This window comes from Mus pahari, chromosome 5 (genome assembly GCF_900095145.1).
Source record: "Mus pahari chromosome 5, PAHARI_EIJ_v1.1, whole genome shotgun sequence".
Classification (NCBI taxonomy): Eukaryota; Metazoa; Chordata; class Mammalia; order Rodentia; family Muridae; genus Mus; species Mus pahari.
The window spans coordinates 27,206,691-27,225,751 of record NC_034594.1 but is presented as its reverse complement, the minus strand read 5'-3'; positions in this window follow the sequence as shown (position 1 = coordinate 27,225,751).

The following is a 19,061-nucleotide window of genomic DNA, read 5'->3' as shown; positions in this document are numbered from 1 at the left end:
AGGAAGGAAGGAAGGAAGGAAGGAAGGAAGGAAGGAAGGAAGGAAGGAAGGAAGGAGGAAGGAAGGAAGGAAGGAAAGAAAGAAAGAAAGAAAGAAAGAAAGAAAGAAAGAAAGAAAGAAAGAAAGAAAGAAAGAGAAAGTCAATTTCTATATTTGAGTGCTGAATACCATTAAGCAGACTGTTTATGGTTCTGGGAAGAAAATTTCTGGAACATGGGGCTTACAAGGAGAACTGTAGCACTGTCTAAACAGTCTCCTATCCCCTAAGGAAACAGAACAAATCATTTAAAAACTTCCAAACAAAAACATACAAACAAACAAAAAAAAAAAAAAAAAAAAACCCAGGGCCAAATGATTTTAGTGCAGAATTCTACCAGATCTTCAAAGAAGACCTAATTCCAACACCCCTCAAAATATTCCATATAATAGAATATAAAGAGCACTTCATAATCCGTTCCATGAAGCCACGGTTACTCTGATAACTAAACCACACAGAGACACAACAACAAAAAAAGAGGACTTCAGACCAATTTTGGTAATGAATATCAATGCAAAAATACTCAAAAAAAATTCTGGCAATGTGAATCCAAGAACACAGCAAAGCCATCATTCACAATGATCAAACAGGCATCATTCCAAAGATGCAGGGAACTCTATCAACGTAATACACTATATAAACAAACTCAAAGCAAATAATCACATGATCTCATTAGATGCTGAAAGAACATTTGACAGAATACAACACCCCTTTTGTTTAAAATATTGAAGAGATCAGGAATTCAAAGCCAATACCTAAAAATAATAAAGTATACACCAAACCATCAGTCAATATCAAATTAAAGGGACAATTACTTGAAGTAATCTCACTAAAATCAGGGACAAGACAAGGCTGCTCACTCTCTTCCTATCTATTCAATATAATTCTCACAATTCTAGCTATAGCAGTAAGACAACAAAGGAGATCAAGGGGATACAAATTGGGAAGGAAGAAGTCAAGGTATCACTATTTGCAAATGATATGATAGCATACATAAGAGATGCCCAAAAAATCTACCAGAGAACTTCTAGCGCTGATAAACAAATTCAGCAAAGTGGTTGGATATAAAATTAGCTCAAACAAATCAGTAGCCTTCCTTTATACAAATGATGAAAAAAAAAACTGAGAAAGAAATTAGGGAAACAACACCCTTTACAATAGCCACAAATATAAAATATCTTGGGTGTGGCTCTTATCAAGCAAGTGAAAGATCTGTACATCAAGAACTTCAAATACCTGAAAAAAGAAATCAAATAAGGCCCCAGAAGATGGAAAGATCTCCTATGCTCATGAACTGGTAGATTCCAACACAGTTCTTCACAGACAAGGAAAGAGAAATTCTCAATTTCATATGGAAAAACAAAAAACCCAGAATAGCAAAAACAATTCTTAACAATAAAAAAACTTCTGAGGCAATCAACACCCCTAACCTCAAACTCTACTACAGAGCAATAGTGATTAAAAACTACAAATTATTGGTACAGAGACAGACAGGTTGATCAATGGAATAGAATTGAATGGAATAGAAATAAACTCACACACCTATAGTCACTTGGTCTTTGACAATGAAGCCAAAAACATTGAATGGAAAAATAAAACATCTTCAATAAATGGTGCTGGTCTAACTGAAAGTCTGAATGTAGAAAAACGAAATAGATCCATATTTGTCACTTTGCACAAGGCTTAAGTCGAAGTAGATCAAGGATCTCAACATAAAGCCAGATGTCCTGAATTGAATAGAAAAGAAAGTGGCACAGGAAGAAATTCCCTAAACAGAACTTCAGTGGCTCAGGCTCTAAGATTAACAATTAATGAATGAGACTTTGTGAAACTGAAAAGCTTCTATAAGGCAAAAGACACAGTCAATAGGACAAATCGGCAATCTATAGATTGGGGAAAAAATCTCTACCAACCCCACATCTGACAGACATGGCCACCAGTTGAGGGAAAGGGCCAATCACCCATCTCAGTATTTTAACCCAGAATTGTTCCTGTCTACAGGAAATGCAGGGTCAAAAAAATGGAGCAGAGACTGAAGGAAAAGCCATTCAGAGACTGCCCCACCTAGGGATCCATCCCATATACAGTCACCAACCCAGATGTTTTTGCTAATGACAGGAGCCCAGAAGGGATGTTCTCTGAGAGGCTCTGCCAGCACCTGACTAAGACACTCACAGCCAACCATTGGACTGAGCCCAGGGACCCTAATGGAAGAGATAGGGATGGACTGAAGGAGCTGAAGGGGACTGTAACCCTGTAGGAAGAACAACAATAACTGGTCTCCCTTAGAGCTTCCAGAAACTATACCACCAACCAAAGAGTATACATGGGTGAGTCCATGGCTCCTACTATATATACCAGAGGATTGCCTTATCTCGCATCAATGGGAAGAGAAGCACTTGTTTCTGTGGAAGCTTGTTGCCTCCATGAATGGGGGTTCTGGAGAGGTGGGGCTGGAGTGGGAGGGTAGGTGGGGGAGCACCCTCTTAGAGGCAAAGGAGAGGGTAGACCAGGAAGGGGAACTATATTTGAAATGTAAATAAATAAAATAATCAATTAAAAAAAAAAAAAAAGAAGAGAATACCCCAGATTTAACTTCTCATGATCACATGACGTTGACTGACAAAGCATACTCACCAACCCCTAGAAGGAAGGTATTCTTCCACCTCTCAGAAAGATTCACCGTGAAAGAGTTCACGACCTATTCCCCGACATGTTCATGGCCCTGCAAGCTGTCAGATGCTGGACATTAGCGGATGTCAGTTCTCCCTCATGCTCTGTTTTGTTTTGTTTTGCTTTGCTTCTTCTCATCATATGTCACTATACATCCCTGGCTGACCTGGAACTTGCTGTGTAGATGGGACTGACCTCCAGCATTCAGAGCTCTATCCCCCTACCTCTGCCTCCTGAGGGACATTGTGTTGTTTCAGCTTTTATTACCCTTGCTTCTAAGAGTCTTTCTTCTTACCTTGAAAATTAGTTGGTAAAATTAGCTAGAGAGTGCCAGAAGAAGGGAGTATGGGAAGGGGGAAAAGAGATAAACCTCATAAAAGACCATATACACAAAGCTAAAATTGACCTATACAGTGTGATAGTCATTCTCCTTCCAAGTATAGTCTCTAAAGAAACCTTGCTCAAATGTACAAAGAGATAGGAAGATATTTAAGGAATAGTTTTCCGTGTTAAAAAAAAAATGCAAAAGAATACCAAAATCTGTCATTAAAACATAGATAAACAGAAATGTAGGAGAATGAAACAAATCTATTTAGAGTTAAGAGTTTTGTATTTCACCACAGAAAGTTGAGGAAAAATAAAAATAAAAGTTACAGAATGACAGCTACTCCATAATGACACTTCTGAACAGTTAGGAAATAGTGTTAGTGTGTGTGCATATGTGCATGTGAGAGTATGCCTTTGTGCTCCTTCTTTGAGAATCTTGCCCTTTTTTGTCATTTCACTGTCTTCTTTGTTAAGATGTACATATTTTTCTCTAGTCTGGAATGTAGTGAAATTCTTCTGAAAGATGAATTCTTCCCTTGGAGAAATAAATAGGAAGACCCACCTGACAGATCGTTGAACTTGACCTTCAGCTCTTTTCTTTCTTGTGCATCTCAACCTTTATACCCTTGCTCAAAACACCCATGCTGTGGCTTGATACAAGAGCTTCATTTCTCTTTCATGATCAAATTTAAACTAGTGTTATAAAACATTTTCTTAACTACTCCTAATTTGAATTAAATTCTACTCCTCTTATTTATTTATTTATTTATTTATTTATTTATTTATTTGAGCCACTCACAATCAAAATGGCTTATGTCTTTTTATGTGGTTTTATATGCCTGTCTCCCCACTACTCCAGTTCCCTCTGAAAAAGGAATTTTCTTTGTTTCTGAATTTCTCCTTTACAACCAACACAAGTGTCAAAGCCTGGAGGAGCCCACCAGCTCTGCTCATCTTGGTTTAATAGCCTCTTTTCTCTCTCTCTCCTAAGCTGCTGGGTGTCTGTACACCATGATGCCAAAAGTCAATACCTTTATTTCCCAACCGATTAAAATCACTTTGGAGATGAGTGCTCTAGAGCTAACTAACTCTAAATCAATGTCTTCTCGTTTTCTCCATCTTGGCAAATTTCTCCTAACTTCAAACAACTATCAGCTCTTTCCTGAAATAATCCTATCTATTGTTCTGTAGAGTAAATGTACGGATGCTGTGTGTGTGCCCTTCTGTTTTCAAACTTCTGATATTTTCAGAGATTTTTCAATGATAATTAAAAATCTACCAATGGAGCAGATAATGACAGTAAGAATCAACAACCAGGGTGACAGTGAGTAGATATTCCTCTGTCACTTTCAGGAATAGAAAATTGTTGGAATTTGATGAGGTAATACAGGAGCCTCTGAACGTTTTCTGATAAACATCCCGAGTTGGCAAGTAGTGAGGAAACTTCTTGGATAGCTTAGATATAATTGAATGAAGCTAAGAAATAACCAAGCCTGAACAAAGCTCACTCACATTGTATAATTGTGACTAACGTATTTACAAGTTTCATATTCACATGCTACATGTGACATGATATATTAGCATATTTTACAACACCAGAACAGAGAGTGCGGTTTGAGTTTTTATCTGAGTCTCTCCATCTTCCAAAGTTTACTTATGCTCTTACTGAAACACACCCGTTAGTAGTTCCTTCAGAAAAATCTGTGAACCATAAAGTGATATGATCTGTTTTTTGAAGCATGACTTATTTTGCCCTTGATTTTGGATAATGCTTTTCCCTTAGTGCTTTATGAGTATTCTTTCTCTGGTGTTGTGTGGCATCTATTAACAGAAGTCAAATGTCACTTTAACTAACACTCATTTGGCAGTAACATGTTTTTTTCTCCCTGTTTATATTTCAGAAATTTACTATACATGTCTAACTATAAATGCACTGCTGTTTATCCATATCATGATACAAGTGCATTTTTAATTGGGCAACTCAAATCTATTCTATCTATCTAAATTAATAGTCTTCAGTCCCACTGTTGGAACAGCCAGCATAATCTGCAATTATAGGACATTTTCTATTACCTCTTTAAACTCAACTTTTTAAATTTCCCCATGTGTTTTGGGTTGAATCATGTCTGCCCCACTTAGGCTCATATGTTGGACTCCTTGGTCCTCAGATGTTGATGCAAATTTTTGAAGGTTGTGGAATTATTAAAAAATGGATATAACTGGAGGTAGCCTGTTGCTAAGGGCATGCTTTGAGGACTACATTCATGTCCAGTCCTGGCTCCAGCTCTGCTTCCTTATCTAAGGAACAAGATCTCAGTGTGAAGAATAAGCCATACAGCAGACTCCTGCTGCCATAGATGGAGCTGCCCACCACTGTCAGTTCACTGCTGAAAGACACTGTATCCCATGAACTGTGAGCCAGTATAAGCCTTCCCTCCCTGAAGTCACTTCTTCAGCTATTTTGTCACAGCAATAAGAAATGTAACTAATAGACCATATGACCATTAGATGTAAAGTACAACACAGCATTCTCTTCTCTTTTTCTTAATTTATCTCATAACTTTAATTATTGGTGTGTGTTTTACATAGTGTTCAGAGTAAATTTCTTAAAATTATCTTCTAACTTCTTGGATTTTTTTTTCTCTTCAGATTGTGTGTAGAGTGTAAAATGCTTTCTGTACAGTAATAAGTGCCCAGATTGGATCTTTATCACCCCTCATAAAAAACCAGGCACCCATTAATGCTTTCAAGATAGGTCTTTTGCTCTAAAACTAAATGTAAATTATCTTGATCACAGTTATGCATAGCCCTTTAGGATTCTCCTCTGTTTGTTGCCTATCATTTAAAAGTTTCCATAGCTGTCCTTGAGAGAAATAGTGCCCAAGTCAACCCTTCCCCATTGTGGTTTAAATTCTAGTTGTCCTTGAGAAAAGCAGCTAGCTGGTTTTCCCAGAAACTTTCCCTCTGCCTCTGATGCGCTAGCTTAGAGACATTACAATATGAGGTCTGAGTTCCTTGATGCCATAGTCATAATGCTGTTCATCAGAGGTGAATAACCATCACTCTGATCTATATCTACAGAGGTTTTGATCCCAGTGAGTAGTGTGAAGATATGCATTGTTCTCCAGGGTAACAGACTAATGACATCACTGATGTTTCCAGCTACTTAAATCCACTGGACCAATGAGAGAGAGTGACATGTCCCCAGCAATGAAGAAACTAGATTTCTTCATAGCTGGGGAACTATTTTTAATGGGCACACTAAAAAACTCGGAAGTTTGGATTGTCCTTTATTTGACGCGATGAACAATCTGTTCCTTTGATGAAGGCTGAAAGTACATACATAGATTATGGCTGTAAGATACAGTATGTATTAGACAAAGAACCTGGAACTTGCTGATAGTAAAGCAAACTTGTAACTCATAACAACAACTACCTCTCCTGAACAGTATTTGTGAAAAAAATTAGGAATTTACCCGTGAGTTTTTCCTTTTGTTCCTCAAAGAAAAAAATTTATATAAATTCAGTTTTAAAAGAGACATATAAGAGAAAGGGGTACTAATAGAAAACAGATTAGTAAATTCTCTGGTCCAAAAAGTCCCCACATTTGACTTTCAGTCAATCACATCAGACAATTTGTCTTCAAAGTAGAGATTCTAATATTTGCTGTATCATCAACAGATAAACACTCCTTATGTGAGGATTAAGATGTCACAGAAATATAGCAGAATGCAGTGTTTCCTAACGCCTTTCAAAGCCTACCAAAAAGTTAAGCCATTTGAAAATAATTGCTTAATTACATGAAAAGACATGAATACCTGTCTAAAATAAGATTTCATACCCTGTGGGAGAACTGGCATAGAGCTGTCTCAGGAATTTACAGAGGGAATAAATTGGACCCATAAACTTGGGGCCTCAGGTCACGTTTATCTCCATCTAAGGCTTTTTCCAACTGTAAGGGGAAAAAAATTTAGCCTTGTTTTATGAGATGAAAAACTCATAAAACATACTGCCCTTACACAACCGACTGCCTCAGATTGCTTCTTCTCTGGGCAATTATCGTACAAGCCGCAGGAATCAAATGAATTCGGGGATGCTGTGGGCCACTGTAAAATGCCAGTGTCAGTGTTTGAAATGAAATAGCTGACCACTGTCAGATGGAGACTGGCGTTATGAACAGAACTAGCATTTAAAACGGAGCGGCTCTCTGCCTACCTATCCATCACCTGGTGCATGCTGGAAATGAAGGGTCTCAGATTCAGAGTAGCTCACATTTGCTTTGTCTTCTCTTTTGGGCTGCTTTTCCTTTAAACTAATCTTCAAATGTCACCAATAGTTGATTACAGTTTGCCAAATTCGTTCTCTAAACCTCATCTGCTTTAATGTCCCTGAAGCATCACATCTGCTTCCTAAAATTCACCTTGCAGCTGTCCAGGCAAGATAATACTAGTTAGTCTTAGCCAATAGCCACAGAGGTCCCTTCCTCTTCCATGAGCTACTCATCTAAGGCCTGAACTTCATTTCTACTATCATTTCTCCACTGAAGACTCCCAACACTAGAGAAGCCCAACCTCCCTCTGGTCTTGAAATTCAAGTTTCTAAAAAGCCCCAATCTTTATTATTATTATTATTATTATTATTATTATTATTATTATTATTAGCTATTTTCTTTATTTACATTTCAAAAGTTATCCCCTTTCATGGTTTCCCCTCCAAAATCCCCTTCCCCTGCTCAACAACCCACCCACTACCTGGTCCTGGCATTCCCCTATACTGGGGCCTAGAGCCTTCAGAGGACCAAGGGCCTCTCCTCCCAATGGTGACCAACTAGGCCATCTTCTGCTACACATGCAGCTAGAGCTATGAGTCCCACTATGTGTTTTTCTTGGTTGGTGGTTGAGTCCCAGGAAGCTCTGGGGTTACTAGTTAGTTCATATTGTTGCTCCTCCTATGGGAATGCAAACCCCTTCAGCTCCTTGGGTACTTAAGCCCCAATCGTTAAATTTACATTTCTGAAAGCTTTCACTGATGGACTCATCAGCTCAGCTCAGCCCCCCTCCCCCACCCTGAATAAGAACCATCCATTGGCCCTATAGATTACTACGCTTAGTGTTAACACTTTGTGGAGTGTCCACTTGCAATCAGATCTTTCTGCTTCTTGTTATTTCTTGCTATTGTACATTGTCTTCATTGTGGTTTTTGTTATTTGCCACAGTGGCCTCATAGCTACCTAAATGTTAGCAGCTTCTTTTTGACAGCCTGATGCATTATAAGCCCAAAGAACATGATTCCCTTTTCCTTACCACACCTGTAGTTTTAAGTCCTTCAAATTCAGTCATTTATTGGCCATTAAGTTACGGCTACATTTTGTTCCCCTCTGACATTGTTGATGTCTATCTTCAAGACCTTTCAAAATTGGCTGCATGTTATGGGCTGAATCTTTTCCCCAGACTCAACAAATTCTTACACTGAGGCCTTAACCTCCAATGTATTTGGAGACAGAGACTTAAAGAATAAATTGAGGTTAAAGAGAGACATAAAGGCTGGTCCCTAACCCAACAGAGTGAATCCCCTACATAAAGAAGAAAAGAATCAGAAGTCTGTGGATACAGAAGGACAGTATGCAATACCATAGCAAGGAAACAAGCTATCCATGACCAGGAAGTCCATAGGCAAGTGAGGATACTAGCACCTAGGTCTTTAGACATCAAGCTTCAGGTCTTCGAGAAAGGAATTCATGTTGTTTAGCTACTCAGCCTGTGGATTTCTCTTAGGGTATCCAGAGCGAACTCATACACCGTCACTTCTAGGAAATCTTTCTGAATGTCTGCTACCTCTACGGAGCCCTTCATGCTTACTTTTGCATTACTGCTATGCTACACAGATTGATGTATCTAATAAACTAGGGTCAAGTATTCATTTATTTTCATATTTTGAAATGTTTAATAAATATATCTCCCCTAGTCCAAACCTGAAACCTATTCAAATTTCATACCTGCTTTACATATGAAGGTGAAAGAATTTTAATGCTCCTAAGTTTTGGATGTAATATCATACTTATACTCAAAGCAATTCACATCTTGTCAAGACTATTTTACTTTCATTTTACCTGCGTTAGTGTTTTGTCTGCATTTATTTATGTGCATCATTTGTGAACACAGCCTACGGAGGCCAGAAGAGTATGTCACATCCCTGGAACCAGAGGTACAGGTTATGAACTGGACTGGACTGTGAGACAAAAAGCACTAAACCACCTGTCCAGCCCCCATATTTAGATTTTTTTTTAACTTAAGAATGTTCAATCTATGCTTTATTTTAAATGAATTTTTTGTTTCTAAATAATTTTAGAATTCCTAATGTGTTTCAGTAATAGTATAGAGTTTGGGGGATATTTCCTCACCATCTCTTACTCATAATACATTCTGTAACATGGGAATGAATTCTGGTACAATAGCTACTAATCTCTACCCACAAAACCTTCAATCCAAAATTTGTCTTGTCTACAAGATGTGCAGGGATAAAGATGGAGCAAAGACTTAACAGCCAAACAGTGACTTCCCCAACTTGACACCCATCCCATGTGTGAGAGCCAACCCCTGCCGTAATTAATGATACTCTGCAATACTTGCAGACAGGAACCCAGCACAACTATTTCTTAAGAGATTTCATCCAGCTACAGATGGAGGTAGAGACAAAGACACACCGCCAAACATCAGGTGGAGCTTGGGGGGGATCTTGTGGAAGAGTGGAGGATAGAATTGAGCAAACCGGAAGGGTCATCACAAAAAGACCCACAAAATTAACTAACCTTGCCCATGAGGCCTCACAGAGACTGTGCCACCAACCAGGGAGCATGCAGGGGTGGGACCTAGGCCCATGCACATTATAGCAGAAGTGAAGCTTTGGTCTTCATGTGGGACCCCTAACAAGTGGAGCAGGGGCTCTCTCAGTCTCTGCTCCCTGCCACTGGGTTCCCTTCCCTCTACCTGGACTGCCTGGTTGGGCCTCAGTGGGAGAGAATATACCTAGTTCTGCTGGAGCTAGATGTCCAGGATGGGGTGGTACACAAAGGGGGCTCCCCCTTCTCTGAGAAGAAGGGGAGGGGCAATGGGTACAGTGAGGGCTGTGATTGAAATGGAAAGTGAATAAAAAATAGTTGCTAATCTCAACAGTTTTTCTCAAATGTCCTATTCTGGTCCAGTGTAATACAGACTCTTACATCTCATTTGGTAGCATTGTCTTCTTGGAACTGCCCACTTTATGACATTCCTGCTTTTTTATTTATTCATCATGGTCTTTTTTGCTTTTTCAAGGTATAAAACAGTTATATGTAAAATGTCATTCAAGTTTGGTTTTCACAGTGTTTTCTCCTGATTCAGTCAAGCCTCCTGTTCCTGACAACAGTATTCAAAAGAAAAGCTGAACTCTTCACAGTGCATCAAGATGATAAGAACTAGGCAACAATGTGCTGTTTTATGGGATATCACCTTGGGTGTAAGTTAAGGTGATGTCTGACAGCTTTCTTCACTATACTCTTTTCCCTTTAGAGTTAATAAATATCTAGAGAATATATTTTTTGAGACAGAGTTTTTCTGAGTAGTTCCAGCTGCCCTGGAACTCACTCTGTAGACCAGGCTAGCTTCAAACTCAGAGATACACCTGACTCTGTCTCCCTAGTGCTGGGATTAAAGGTGTGCACCACCACCACCACCAGGCCAAGAGTAATACTTTTAAATTATGCAAAAAAATGTTAATCATACTTTGTCCATGATTAAGCAATAATATATAAATCTTGCCTGAAAAAAATTATTATAGAATATCTACATAGTGATGGGTTTTCTACTTTTCTCTTTTTAAAAACATTTATTAAATTTCTTCTACTAAGGAAATATCTGATGGTCCTTCTCCATTACTATGTAAACATCTAGTTTAAGTTTTTGATTTTTTTTAGTTATAATCCAATACTATGTTTATTTTGAGAGACCAGATCTTGAGTTCAAATTCCATCTTAGAGAACCTGATCTAAGCTTGAACTCAAGTTAACTAACAGGCCAATATCTAACACCAGTTTCCAGGTTACCCCACAACAATTCCTGTATCTAGCACCAGTTTCCAAGTTACCCCACAACAATTCCTGTGTCTAGCACCAGTTTCCAGGTTATTCCCGAAAAAATCTGCACCTCCAGTTTATAAGCCTGCCACAGACACTTCACTTCCTAACCTCCACCAATCAGGAGAAAAACAAAAGTGAAGTTTACGGTATCATACGTACCAAGCTAGATACCCCCTTCTTGCCTCTATGAATGCTTGCCTAAAACTAGGCTCAGGGCTGCCCTCTCCTATTCTGCTGCATTAGGCACGGTGTTATGACCCAAGCTCGAGCTTAAATAAAGAGACACTAATGTGATTGCATCATAATCGGCTCCTTGGTATTCTTTTGGTGTTCATGAATGCTTCCAGGCACAACAGGTTATGTTGTTGTTCAAATTATTCCAGTCACAGCCTTTGATTTTGGACATCCTTAAATTTGGTTCATAATTCTCTTCTTTTTCCACACCAGAAAAACCTGATTAAGTTCTTTGCAAAATTCATCGTTCTGGCTCTGATTCCCCCATACCTCTGCAGTCATAATAAGGCTCATGAGTGCATTGGACCTACACAGATAATTTAGATAAGCTCTATATCCTAGGGTCAAGTGATAAGAAACCTTAATGCACCTGAAATTTAATTTCTTCTTGACATTAACTTTGCAGACTCAAGCTCCTGAGGTTAGACCATGTATGCTCATCACTCTGCTCAGAACACTTGTACCTCTGATTCTAATTCTACATCTCAGGGCTAATCTTAATCTCTGTTCCTTATTTCTGCTTCTTTCTCTGACTATGTGAAGCCTGGCTCTTATTTTATGTGATTATTACTTAATATTACTTTCTAAAAAACACATTAAATTGTGTCCAAATCACTCTTCATACTCTGTGAGAAACAAACTTAATAGACATAGTATAGTATCCATACCTATTTGTTTTGTTTAATCTCACAGTATTAAACAAAAGTAATGTTTCACATGCTGGTTTTTCCTTTCCTATATCCTCTGTTCACTTGTAGAAGAGTAAAACACACAATTAACTCTGTTCCCCTATTGGAGGCTTCCTTAGATCAAGGTTGCTTTTAAATGCTTTGTTTGAATTTCCTTGTAAACATACTCTTGCTAGAATATCCATCACATCCTATATGAATAATATTTTTTTTGATAAAGACAAGACCACTGCTCAAAAGCAGCTCAATAAATGTTCTCTTACTGCAGGGATTTCATAGTCATAGACAGTAGGCCAAATACAACCAACAATCCTATTTTAAGTAATGTTTTCCAGTATTCAGCAAGTATCTGTTTTTAATTTCAAAAACTACTTATAAAAACACTAATAATTATTGCCCCACATCCAAAAATTGAAAGGACAGGATTAGAACTCTAAACTCACATTTGCAGATGGCAGTGACTGGCAAGAACTAAGAAGTGTCTACCTGTCTGAGAACTCTTCAAACTGATTTCTCTGCTGCTTCCTAGCCCCTCCTACTTTCTTCACTTTCATTCATTGTGGAACTCGTGGTGGATGATCTGAGGGGAATGCAACTGAGTAACAAGTTCAGATTAGATTAACATATTAAAACTATAGAACCACCTATTGATTATTTTAGGTATAGAAAAAAAATTCAAAGTACATTCTGGACAAAACATCATTAAATTCTACAAACATCTCCATGAAGGGAGTAAATTTCTCCTGTTTTACTAAAGAGACAAAGGAGACCCCCAAAAAGTTAACTTAATGAAGAATGACAATTTGATCAGGGATTCACAGTCCTTAAGGATACCAGATGGTAAAAACAGATTGGATGACAACATCTAGATGATTAGAAAAGTCTGCACAGAGAACATCACGGAAAAGCTGGAAAAGATTTTTAAAAGAAGAAAACTTTCAGAATAATAAGATATACAATAAGAAAAAGAGAACAGAAGGATAAGAAAGTAGTTAAACGAACAGCTGGTAACAAAAGAGAGAAAAGCCCTAACCTGAAACTATCAGACACCTAGCAAAAAAACGCCAAGAGGGTAAAGGAAGCTGCAGAAGTGATAAGACCCCAGGCAGCCATTGTAGAGTGAGGACTGTCCACACATGCTTCCGAACCCACAGCCAAGTGCTCATTAGATAGACAGGGAACCTTCTGCTTCACCACAGTGGATTAAGTTAACTGCACATAACTGGTGTACTTAGTCATCCTGCTTCTAGTGTGGGCTGTCTAAAATAAAGCCTTGAGAATGTGGGTGGATGTTAATTACTCTTGTTGAACTCATACTCCTCAGTCATTTCTTTGAACATATTCCCTTCTTGTTCCTAACTGGGAATCAAGCCTGCTCTGGTTACCTGAACCTGCTCTGAGTTACTCTGTGTTGCCAGGAATTACTCCCTTTTATTATAAAACAACAGTTTTGACCTGGCTCAGTCCACTTTGAACAGAGGAATGACCGAATAACTTACGCAAGTCCCATTGGCCAACAGTCTATGAGTTACAAATTGATAAATAATCCTTTAATGCCTATATATATATATATATATATATATATATATATATATATATATATCATGGATATATCAAATCAGATTAGAAACATCAGACACTTGATCTTATCAATCATGCCTTGGATAACCCTCTCCCATCTGAGACTGGAAAAGAAAGACACATGACAGGCATGCAGACCTGTCTCTAAGTTAGTTGCCATGAGCCTCTTTTGGAAAGCTATTTCCACGAAGGACATTTGCCTGTGTCCCTTGCCTCTGTCCCATTCCATGTGAAGTTTCTTCCACTCATGACATTCAGCCCACTTCAAGACACCTCAAAAAGCTTTTCCACCCAGACTGAGCTACATATCTCTGCTCTGTATTCCAAACAACTCCTTGCCTACAGCTTATAAAACTTCTCATCAAAATTCCTACAAAACATCTCCCTTGTGCCTGTATGAACCATCTCCTCCCACATTAAGAATACCCTCTATCATGCAAAAGCCTCTTTAACCCTTTCTTAGCAATTCAGTAACATGTACATGTGTGTGGATGGATGGATGGATGGATGGATGGATGGATGGATGGATGGATGGATGGAAGATAGATGGATAGATAGATAGATAGATAGATAGATAGATAGATAGATAGATGATAGAGTTGCATGATATTTGAGAGCTAACATTGGCAATTAAGATTGGAATGGAAACCTGTGATTAGAAATACGCATATGAAATCAATAGGACTTGTTGAACTATAGGTAACAAGACTGACATGTTATTCAAACGTTCTGATATGGGAAGGCAAAATCACTTCCGTCTATGTTTCTAGTTCACTGTGCTTACAGCACCAACCTGCTTGGCTCCAGGTTGGGACTATCTGACTGCTTTTATCATTGTTATTTTGCCTTGTGCTTCTCCTTCTGATGGTAAGTGCTTAACAAGCATTCAAGAAACAAATATACTGGAAACGGGGATGGGGGAGAGGAAGAGGAGAAGAGAAACAATAAAAAGTAATAGGAAACTTCCCAATTGGGAATATCTGTTAATCTTGTTGTCTAAATATCCCACCCATGGTGAATTTCAAGCTACATTCATGATGTCATGAAAATAGAAAGAGATGTGACATAAAGTACTAATTTATAGGGTACCCACAAAACATACATATCCACAAAATTTCTACAATAAAGATAATAAAATGTACAAAAATAAGTTAGATTCTATGTGAAGTGCTTGTTACTTTATTTTTAAATCAATGCATTAAATCACAAAATGATATCATTTAATTTTCCATAATTGCTGAGTTCAACACCCAGCTAATGAAATATCTGTAAATTTAGCAATTGGTCTTTGTGACCCAGGCTTGAGTCAGCTATTTCTTATATTTCAAAATTCTAGACAACATGAGATATTTCAGTAGACTAGAAATCTTATTCAAGTTTTTATAAGTACATTTATTTTTTGAATCTGAGATACCCATTCTATAAAAATGTCATTTAAAAGGAGAAAAACGTTTAGATTTCACTTTTTTAACCTTCTTTTTGTTTGTTTGCTGTTTTTAGAGAAAGTCTCATTTAGCCCAGGTTGGCATCAGATTAGCTATATACCTAAAGCTACCTTTGAATTTCCAATTCTCCTTCCTCTACTTCCTAAGAGCCAGGAATACAAGACTGCATGAGCACACCACCTAAAAGATTTAATCTTTGTGTTGTCTCCCCCATAGATTGTTCCATTTCGTTCCAAAGTCTTTCCAGGTGTTGCAAGGAGGTGTTCCTCTTCTTCTACAGCAAAAAAAGTCCTCTTTTCTTTGTAGTAGAGGTATGGCTGAGAAAAGACGTGCTTAACAAGAACAGTGTCCAGGGAGCTAAAACCATCCAGTGGAAAAAACACAGCATTTACAACAAATGGTGCTGGCACAACTGGCGGTTATCATGTAGAAGAATGAGAATTGATCCGATCTTATCTCCTTGTACTAAGGTCAAGTCTAAGTGGATCAAGGAACTCCACAAAAAAACAGAGACACTGAAACTTATAGAGGAGAATGTGGGGAAAAGCCTCGAAGATATGGGCACAGGGGAAAAATTCCTGAATAGAACTGTAAAGGCTTGTGCTGTAAGATCGAGACTTGACAAATGGGACCTCATAAAATTGCAAAGTTTCTGTAAGGCAAAAGATGGTGTCAATAAGACAAAAAGGCCACCAACAGATTGGAAAAGGATCTTTACCAATCCTAAATCAGATAGGGGACTAATATCCATTATATATAAAGAACTCATGAAGACGGACTCCAGAAAACCAAATAACCCCATTAAAAATGGGGCACAGAACTAAACAAAGAATTCTCAACTGAGGAATATTGAATGGCTGAGAAACACCTCAAAAAATGTTCAACATCCTTAATCACCAGGGAAATGCAAATCAAAACAACCTTGAGATTCCACCTCACACCAGTCAGAATGGCTAAGATCCAAAATTCAGGTGACAGCAGATGCTGGCAAGGATGTGGAGAAAGACTCCTCCATTGTTGGTGGGACTGCAAGCCTGTAAAACCACTCTAGAAATAAGTCTGGCGGTTCCTCAGAAAATTGGACATAGAACTATCGGAGGATCCAGCAATACCTCTCCTGGGCATATATCCAAAAGATGTTCCAACTGGTAATAAGAACACATGTTCCACTATGTTCATAGCAGCCTTATTTATAATAGCCAGAAGCTGGAAAGAACCGCAATGTCCCTCAACAGGAATGGATACAGAAAATGTGGTACATTTACACAATGGAATACTACTCAGCTATTAAAAACAATGAATTTATGAAATTCCTCGGCAAATGGATGTATCTGGAGGATGTCATCCTGAGTGAGGTAACCCAATCACAAAAGAACTCACATAATATGCACTCACTGATACGTGGATATTAGCCCTGAAACCTAGAATACCCAAGATACAATTTGTAAAACACATGAAACTCAAGAAGAAGGAAGACCAAAATATCTACACTTCACCCCTTCTTAGAATTGGGAACAAAACTCCCAATGGAAGGGGTTACAGAGACAAAGTTTGGAGCTAAGATGAAAGGATGGACCATCCAAAAACTGCCCCACCCAGGGATCCATCCCATAATCAGCCACCAAACACAGACACTATTGCATACACCAGCAAGATTTTGTTGAAAGGACCCTGGTATAGCTGTCTCTTGTGAGGTTATGCCAGTGCCTGGCAAACACAGAAGTGGATGCTCACAGTCAGCTAGCTATTGGATGGAACACAGGGCCCCCAATGGAGGAGCTAGAGAAAGTACCCAAGGAGCTGAAGAGGTCTGCAACCCTGTAGGTGGAACAACAATACGAACTAACCAGCACCCCCAGAGCTCGTGTCTCTAGCTGCATGTGTAGCAGAAGATGGCGTAATCGGCCATCATTGGGAAGAGAGGCCCCTTGGTCTTGCAAACTTGTTATGCCCGGTACGGGGGTACACCAGGGCCAAGAAGGGGGAGTGGGTGGGTAGGTGAGCGGGGGTGGGGGAGGGTATAGGGGACTTTGGGGATAGCATTTAAAATGTAAATGAAATAAATACCTAATAAAAATTGGGGGAAAAAACAAGAACAAAAAACAAGAACAGTGTCCAGAGAGCACAGTTTCTCTTTGATGGTTGAATTTCCAAGCCACATACTTCTGGTCCATGTTGCTCTGGACTGTGTTTTAGAGCCGTGAATACCTGCATTTCTGTAACCTGTTGTGCTATCCCTAGGTACCTGGTCTCTCTCAGTTACTTATCGCTATATAGATTACAGGCCAGACTCCATCCTAACTCTCTCTTTGGAGACTTTTCATTCATTTGAAGGGAAGTAAAGAGAGGTAGCTTGAAGGTTCCTGCTGCCCCCAGGCTTTGTCCTGATCTCTTGGGTGAATTCATTTCCTCCTTCATTTTCTAAGTGTTTCCTCTAGGCAAGGCATTTGTGTGGGCACTGGGAAGATAAAGTGGATCGCCCATCAGTTGAGTACCATCTATAGCATAGTCAGCTCTTCAGAAATGGCAATAATAATAATAATAATAATAATAATAATATAATTTGTACTTAAGTCCAAGATCTCAAAGATAGGGCTTATAGGAACAGATCTAAAGACCAAGTAACAGTCTGACATTAATAATAATAATAATAAAAGAAACAAACAAACAAAAATGAATGAAGGGGAACATCCCACATAGAAAATGGTCTGAACAAAGGTACGAACGTGTGACAGAAACCAGAAAAGGAAGAAAGCCCTCCTCAATCACCCAGAAGCTCCAAAGCAAGGTAGACAGTGCACGAATTGGGCAAGAGAGGTGGATGGGACCTAGTCCCGTATTATTGTGGTCATCATTCTAGAGAAATCAGGACCGAGAAATAGAACAAAGGCTAGAGCTGGTCCTCACATTGTGAACAGGAAAGCTAGGTCCAGGTGCTTTCCTCTTCTTCTCTGACAGGTGTACGGATGCATTTTTAGCTCTTCCCTTTGAGCATACTATGACAGGGCAAGAAAGGGCAAAGTTTCCTCCATCTCCTTGCTGAGGCCATTTCAAGTTTAACTAGAATTTGATCTCCTGAATGAAGAAATCCATGGAAAATTACTCAAATTTATTCTAGGACCCCAAGGTCAAGATGCCCTAGCTAACTTATCTTACCCTCTCATGCAAAACCCCCTCCAGCTAACAGCTTAGCTTAGCTTCTGTTAAACCGTTGGCTTCTATGATGCTTCCCCCTACAGCCACAGAGCTTCAGAGCTACAGAGCAAGATACCAGGATGTGTTTTTTTGCCTTCAAAAATCCCTTGGTCTAAATGCTCAGGGCTAAATTGGGAACCTGATTGCCTGAATGTAGTCCCAGCCAGCTGGAATAAAGACTTTCCCTTGGCTATAAACTGTGTCTGAGTAGTCATCTCTGATGGGCTTCCCATAACAGTACAACTGCATCTTGTTGTGATTGAATTGTTTTTTCTTTGTACTTCATATGATCAAGTTCTGCCTCAGAGAGAAACTTTATTTGGAGAGATAGCCTCTAGACAGATAAGTTGAAGTGGGGATATTAGGGTGGGTTAATATGCTTTGTATCCTTCTTAGAGAAGGCCACATGAAGATGTTAGAGAAACTGGACATCTGAAGGCCAATGGTAGTAGCCTGAGCTAAATCCTTTTATCAAAGTCCTTGAAAACCACCCTAAGACAGCTCCATTTTAACACTCCAGCCTGCAGAGCTCAAACAGTCCATTTGGGCACTCATTTGTGGTACTTCATTTCTTCAGGAAACTCATGGCAGCAACTTAAGGATTTCCTTAAGACTCTCTTCATCTTTCCTCTTCTGCCAGCCCCCCCCAAAAGGAAATGTATTTCACATATGTGTATTAAACATCCTAGAGTTTCATTTCATTTGCCTTCTTTTAACATCAGTGGGTAGTTTTATCTCACAAGGTTAGATGTAATATAGGAAAAACC